The sequence below is a fragment of the Lathyrus oleraceus genome, chromosome 6, assembly GCF_024323335.1.
Source record: "Lathyrus oleraceus cultivar Zhongwan6 chromosome 6, CAAS_Psat_ZW6_1.0, whole genome shotgun sequence".
NCBI lineage: Eukaryota > Viridiplantae > Streptophyta > Magnoliopsida > Fabales > Fabaceae > Lathyrus > Lathyrus oleraceus.
In genome coordinates this window covers 220,294,980-220,303,136 of record NC_066584.1, presented here as the reverse complement: position 1 = coordinate 220,303,136, position 8,157 = coordinate 220,294,980, and the positions used below count along the sequence as shown (strand labels likewise).

At 37.7% G+C, this 8,157-nt stretch overlaps 1 long non-coding RNA gene across 1 annotated transcript; it reads right to left on the bottom strand.

The window, feature by feature from the left end:
• Positions 1-528: 528 nt before the first annotated feature.
• Positions 529-1,156, bottom strand: LOC127091028 (uncharacterized). Its single transcript, XR_007791847.1, has 3 exons — positions 1,028-1,156; positions 863-936; positions 529-755 (listed from the first exon to the last, which is right to left on the bottom strand). It is a non-coding gene; the product is annotated as an uncharacterized LOC127091028 (long non-coding RNA).
• Between the last annotated feature and the right edge of the window lie 7,001 nt (positions 1,157-8,157).

The window sequence follows — 8,157 nt, the reverse complement described above, 5'->3', positions numbered from 1 at the left end:
AGAGGGTGCTTTCTGGAAAAAGCGCCCTCTAAAGTTGTCAGTGTAAAGTGTTTAGAGGGCGCTTTCTGGAAAAAACACCTTCTAAAGTTGTCAATGTAAAGTGTTTAGAGGGCGCTTTCAGGAAGAAGCGCCCTCTAAAGTTGTCATTGTAAAGTGTTTAGAGGGCGCTTTCAGGAAAAAGCGCCCTCTAAAGTTGTCAATGTAAAGTGTTTAGAGGGCGCTTTCAGGAAAAAGCGCCCTCTAAAGTTGTCAATGTAAAGTGTTTAGAGGGCGCTTTCTGGACAAAGCGCCCTCTAAAGTGTTAGTTATTTTAAAAAAATTTGTTTGAAAAATAGTGGATATATATTTAATTGGTAACCTGTTCGCATGCTGCAAAAGTGTAAAATTCATATTGATTTCATCCTTTAATCCAATGTTATACACCATTAATCCATTGACATATACAACATGAATCCATTTATATACAACATTAATCCTCCATATATACAACATTAATATATGATTCTTTGATCAACAATATACAACAACATATTCTCAAAGTACTACAATTAAGAGAATAAAACATAGCAACCAACACCCAGTGACCACTGTATCCAAAAGCTGTCTAGTAGTTCTAACCAATACTAAACAAAAACGCCCATCCACCCATGGTGGCAAACATGTTCTGTATATCCAAAAGTTGTCTAGTAGTTCTATCGCACATCCATACAAAATAAGGCTCAACCAAAACAACAAATGGCAGCATAAGTAGTCCCCTGCAAAAAGAACACGTCCAAATGCAAATAACACAGAACTGTCAAAAGGCGATTGAGCAACAAATAGTAAACAATGGCATAAAGTTAAATGACATAGCTAATATTACCTGAATTCCTGCATGGCTGTTAAGGTAAAAATCAAATTCCCTAGGGTGACAAACGCTGGTGTCTACCACGGTTCCTTTGACAATTTAGAACAACAAAATCAGCAAAACGTGATAAATTCAAATGATAATATATACCAGCTGCGTTGAGAAATATATTGAAAAAACCTGGCATAATATTTCCACTTCTATCGGTCTCTTTGGGGTTGACAGGAAAGAGACGGGTGTGATGTCTCTTTTGGACCACTACAAAAGTAACTTTAGGTAGATACCCATCCTCTATTGAGACACAAGCCTGATGAAAAAAATTAAAAATTAAACGCAGAGAATTTAGTGGTGTATTTTATGAACGACAAAGTAACAAGAAATCAACTTTGAGAAGTCCTAAATTCTGCCTACAATACAGGGCTGCAAAGTTGATGCAACAAAAAACATATAACAATATATGGTAAGTACCTGTATCTCCGACCATATTTTTTATTTGCCAACCTTCAAGTCCGGACTTCTCCAATTATCACATGTAATCGGAATATGTTGTCGAACAAGGAAACCAATGTAACTTGCCAACATTGAACCCTTATCTTTTGAAGATAGAATTGATATATGTTTAGATGGACATGTTCCATTGTCGTAGAGGGATACTTTCAAATATCCAGCATCATCATCTACGCGAATGAGGCTTGACGACAATAGAGCATCTCCATCTAAACAAATATCCAGCATCATCATTTTACCTGTAAAAAAGAAAACAATTAAAATCAGATGACAAATGTAAAAACAATTAAAATCATAAAAGTCATTTTACCTGTAATAAAGAAAACAATTAAAATCATTTGACCTGTACCTTTTTCACTAAGTTCTCTTTCTTTTCTTGGTTGGAATATGTTCTACATGTCTCTCAACAACACGGACGGTTGGATTGATCCAAATACCCTCATTATGATCATTTCTAATATATGAATCATTTGATATAATATTCTCATCTTGATCATTTCTGGTAAACGATTCAATCTCAACATCAATATCACCTTGATCTCCAGTGTTTTCATCAATTACTTTGTTGGAAAAAAGAACTATAGACCATTTCGTACTTTTCGGATCATTGACATAGAACACTTGTCTAGCTTGAGAGGCTAGAATAAAAGACTCATCTTTGTATCCCACCCTATTAAGATCCACTTGCAAAAATCCTGACTTATCCATTCGAATGCCGTTATTATTTTCAACCCACTTGCAACCAAATATAGGAATCTGAAACTTCTCATAATCAAACACCCAAATGCGCTCGATAACACCAAAATAGGACAGATTTGCAAATTTGGGGTTTAAGTCCTTCACACTTGATATGTGCATTGCTTCAGCTACCACGGTGACACCACTATTCTGCATAGTACTTTTATCATCTTGTTCTTTGGTATAAAATGTGTATCCATTAATCGCGTATGCGCTATAAGAAAAAACATGGAAACTTGGACCATATGCTAAGCATCTCAACCTTTCTGTTATTGAAGCGGGATCTGAATAATACTTTGAATAAATATGATCCTTAAACCAAGGTATAAAACATCGATTGTGCTCTCGTACTATCCAATTTTCATTTCTATTGGGATTTAAACCTCGGAGAACATCCTTGTGAATTTCAACATACGGCTCAACCTCATTCTCATTGTGCAGAACATACAAATGCACTTGATCCCGTTCGACCCTTGATACTGCCACGATTTTATTTCCAATTAGATTTTTTCCTTCTTTCTTTTCGACAAGCTGAGACTTGGGGAGTCCGATTGACTGAACATTAGACAAATATTCAGTACAAAACTCAATCGCTTCTTCAACAATGTATCTTTCAACCATACAACCTTCTGGTCGACTTCGGTTCTTCACGTACCCTTTTAATATTTTCATATAACGTTCAACAGGGTACATCCATCTCATATAAGCTGGTCCACACAATTGTGTCTCTTTCACAAGATGAACAACTAGATGTACCATTATGTCAAAAAATGATGGAGGAAAAAACATTTCAAGCTCACACAAAGTAATAATGATTTCTTTTTGCAACATTGGTAAGATCGCAGGATCGATCACCTTACTGCAAATTGACTTGAAGAAAGAACACAACTTAGTTATAGAGCTTCTTACTTTTTCTGGAAGAATAGAACGTATACCTATTGGGAGAAAATGTTCCATTATAACATGGCAATCATGGGTCTTTAAACTCTTTAACTTGAGGTCTTTCATAGACACAAGTCTTCTAATATCTGAAGAGTACCCTTCTGGAACTTTAACTTCACTTAGAAACTTACACAATGTTTTTTTCTCCTTTCTAGATAGAGTATAAGCAGCAGGCGGTAGATATGTTCGTTTTCCTTTCTTCAAGGGTCCTAATTCAGTTCTTATTCCCATCGCTATCAAGTCCTTTCTTGCCTTAAGGCCATCCTTAGACTTTCCTTGTATATTGAGTAACGTGCCAATAACACTTTCAAATACATTTTTTTCAATATGCATAACATCAAGAAAATGTCTCACATACAAGGACTTCCAATACGGCAATTCAAAAAAAACTGACCTCTTCTTCCACCCACTTTTGACAAGTGTGTGGGCAAAAGGCTTGCCAAACTGAGTATCCAAATCTTTCACCTTTTCAAAAATTTGATCACCCGTCAATATAGGTGGAGCTCTGCCTTGTTCTGTCTCTCCATTGAACGCCTTTCTCCATCCACGGTAGTGATGATTTGAATTTAAGAATCTCCGATGACCGAGAAAGACATTCTTCTGACCAAACTCCAAGCGCTTCCAATCTGTTTTATCTTCACAAACAGGACACGCACATTGACCTTTTATGCTATACCCTGATAGATTTCCGTATGCTGGAAAATCATTAATTGTGCCAAACAACATCGCCCTCAAGTTGAAACTTTCTTTCCTATATCCATCATAAACCTCCACACCGGTCTCCCACAAAATCTTTAAATCTTCGATTAAGGGCTTCAAGTACACGTCTATGTCATTCCCTGGTTGTTTAGGTCCAGAAATCAACATAGACAACATCATGTACTTACGCTTCATACATAGCCATGGAGGTAGGTTATAAATCATAATAATCACAGGCCATGTACTGCGTGAGATACTCTGGATACCGTGTGGGTTCATTCCATCAGTAGATAATGCCAAGCGAAGGTTTCTTGATTCTTCTCCAAATTCAGGATAATCATTATCAATTTTCAACCACTGTGGTGAATCTGCCGGATGTCGATACTTTCCATCTATAATTCTTTCATCTGCATGCCAGGTCAAGTGTCTTGAATCGGTTTCACTACGAAACATGCGTCTAAATCTCGGAATAACAGGAAAATACCACAAGACCTTTGCTGGAGACAACTTGTTCTTATATCGCGAGACACCGCATTTAGGACACTCATTTAACGATGCATACTCATTTCGAAACAAAACGCAATCGTTTGGACATGCATGTATCTTATCATAGCTCATGCCAATAGAGCACAACATCTTTTTGGTCTCATATGTTCGATTGGGAAGAACATTATCCTCAGGAAGCATATCTTTCAAAAGGGCTAATAACTCTGTGAAACTTTTATCCGACCACCCATTGCCCGCCTTTAAGTTGTACAACTTTAATACCGCAGACAATCTTGTGAATTTAGTGCAACCATCATACAAAGGTTTCTCTGCATCACTTACCAACCTCTCAAACATTTCGGGACAATCCTTAAGATCTCCTTCAAGTGCTTCTGCAATCTCTTCAACTCGATCACAATCGTATGTATCTGCGCCACTATAGTTTGAGGCATAGGTCGTACTATCCCCCGGTTCAACATTCTCGTTACTTTTCTCACCATGCAAATTCCAACATGTATAACTTCGATCAATTCCATGCCTCATTAGATGCGATGTCAACTGAACTGCGTCAACCCGTTTCCCATAACAACAACCCAAGCAAGGACATATCATTCTACTGGGGTCTTCGGCGTGCGCAACGGCAAACTTAACGAATTCTGATACCCCATTCTCGTACTCTCTCGACAATCGATTGGAAGACATCCATGTATTATCCATTACTAATTAGAATAAATAAAAAACAATTTCAGAAGAGTTCAAACACATTCGGACCTAGGTTTCTAATGATACTGGTGTTGACACAAAATCAGATGTTCATAGGTCGTATAACCCACTGCATCCGCAATCATGGTCACTAAAAACCAACCGTCAATTTCCTAGTGCATCCGCTATCATGGTCGAAACAAACGTAGAAGGAGGAAACGCGCAGTAATAAGGTAAAATAGAAATTGGGCAAAGCTAAAACAAAGCAATAACATAAAACAGTAATTGGGAAAAGCGTGTACCTTTGATTGGTAGAAGGAGGAAACGTGCATGTAGATCTAACAGAGGTGGAAGGAAAACGCCTCAGAACCCTAACATGAAAAAGAACGCTAATAACAGATAGTGAAATAACAAAACGCGCAGTATGTTATAATTTTAATGTTTACTAAAGGGGACATTAGAGGGCGCTTGTGGAAAAAAAGCGCCCTCTAAAGGGGGCCTAAGAGGGCGCTTATGAAAGCGCTCTCTAAGGCTTTCCAGAAGCGCTTTATAAACTGGAAATGTACATGGACTTAGAGAGCGCTTTTTCAAAAGCGCCCTCTAAGGGTAACCTTAGAGGGCGCTTTCACAAAAGCGCCCTCTATTGTTGTCCCTCCATTTTTTTTGGCTTCACTTTAGAGGGCGCTTTGTTACAAAAGCGCCCTCTAAAGGGGGCCTAAGAGGGCGCTTCTAAAAGCGCTCTCTAAGGCTTTCCAAAAGCGCTTTATAAACTGGAAATGCACATGGACTTATAGAGCGCTTTTTTAAAAGCGCCCTCTAAGGGTAACCTTAGAGGGCGCTTTCTAAAAAGCGCCCTGTATTGTTGTCCCTCTATCTCCTCCTTATTTTTTCGCTTCACCTTAGAGGGCGCTTTATTACAAAAGCGCCCTCTAAAGTGCGCTGTCTATTCCAGTTGTTCGCTCCTTATTTTTTCTCTTCACTTTAGAGTGAGCTTTTGTAATAAAGCGCCCTCTAAGGGGCGCTGCCTATTCCAGTTTTTGGCGTAGTGATGATTTGTTTGTTTCTGGATTTTTATTGTGAATTTTTTGATTGAACCTTATGCTATTTTGATATGTTGAATTCAATGCTTTGTGAAATGCTATGTGTTGATCCAATTGATCTGAATTTTTGCATGCTTGATCTTCACATGTGATATGAATTTTTGAGCACTGGTTTGAATTTTTTTCTCATATGCTATCATGGTTTTTGACACATGAAGATGTATGTGACAATTTGTGTCACGTTTTTTGCATTCAATTTGTGCATTTTTATTCATCTATCATTTGAACTCTTTTGGATTTGATATTTTGCACATTGTATGTTCATAACATGAGAAACTTACATAAAAGAATTTCATAGTCATTGCATGCTTTTCTGTTTTGATTTGGATTTTCTAACTTGGAAGTTCACTTTGTGCACATTTGCTTGCCTTTGCTTTTCATTGATCATTTGAGATATTTTCCTTATGAATTGATCTTGGTCCTTTTGAGGACATTTTCTTAATTGTTTGAATGTGAAATATGTAAAAGATTGACTTCTGTTTTGATCATTTGGTTTGGTTTTGGACCTAGTCTTTGTACTAATGTTTTGTACATGAACTAACCTTGACTTGTGTTTCAGGTTTGGATACTTAGCATTAATGGTTGAGTTGCTCACCTTTTGAGATGAAAATTGGATTGTGTTCTGACTTCTTTGTGTTTTGTAGGATCCTAATTGAGCTCTTGAGCTCATGAATTCTTGACCATTGTACATTGAATTGTAACAGTTGGACTGTTTGTCTGTTTGTTTTCTGATTGGTTGTCTGAGATATTAACTGTTTAGCTTTTGTACAGGTACATTAGTTGCTAGCTTTTAGCTCTTGCTTGAGCTTTGGAGTGTGGTTGATACACCACTTAGGTAGTTATCCTCTTACTCCATGTAGTCTGGAAGTCCTGTCACCTTTTTGGCAGGCATCTTACTTGCTGAAGTCCTCCTTAAGAGGCTCTGTTTGTGATTGTTTACATTTGTGCCAAAGACCTCCAAGTGAGGCATGTTACTTGATAAGTCCTCCTAAGTGAAGAGGCAATTGACGGATAAAAGGGATTAGCAATCAATCCCCCGTTATTCAGTGAGTCGTTCATTATGCTCGCACTACGTGCTGATGCTTTTGAACAAGTACCCAAGATCTTTGTCCAGTGTCTGTCAAGTGGAATAGGATCCCACTTTCTGGATCCCCACGCTTTCTTTATCATGAGCTCACCCAGGCCAGGGTTAAGAGCATGAGGTCTCATCCTCATTTCCATCTTTGATCAGCTTCACCCTAACTCTCAATGTTAGTGGTAAAGAGCTACAAACTTCCTTTGTACAGTTTGGCTTGTTTGTCGAGGTTGATATGACCCCTCTTGACTAAAGCCTACCCCTTGTTTGAAGCCTCTTGTTTGTATATAGTGTGTGATGATTGTTTGCATTGTTTGCTTTGGCATGTTTGCTTTTGGCATTTGTTTGTTGTTTGGAGTCGGATCTAAGTCCATATATTGGCATTCTGTTTCATGTTTGTTGTTAGGAGTCGGATCTAAGTCCATATATTGGCATTCTGTTTCCGTTTTGTTGTTTGGAGTCGGATCTAAGTCCATATATTGGCATTTTGTTTCCATTTTGTTGTTAGGAGTCGGATCTAAGTCCATATATTGGCATTCTGTTTCCGTTTTGTTGTTTGGAGTCGGATCTAAGTCCATGTATTGGCATTCTGTTTCCATTTTGTTGACAGGAGTCGGGTGTAAGTCCATATATTGGCATCTTGTTTCATTTCATTTGTGGATCTCTTTTGAGACTTGTTTATATGCTTTTTCCTTGTGCTTGCTCATTCCAAAGGAACTTACTTGGATCATCTTTATGATCTCGAGAAACGAACTCCTAGTGTGGTTTTATCCCTTACCTCTCACTCTTTTTCCTCATTTCTCCATCTTAACCCAAACCAAAAACTTTTGTGCAAACATTTGACTTTGTTTTCAACATTAGAAACCTAAGCCTTATGCTTTTGATTTTCAAACTCTTTTTCATAACACTCATTGTGACTTGAACCTTAAGTCAACCTTGATCATATTGTACATACTTCTAGTTGGTTAATGCAACCCATTCAAATGTGCTTCTTTTGTGATTTCAATGATCACTTCTTAATCAAACTTTTCATAACCTTTTTCTATTAGGTTTGAGTTATC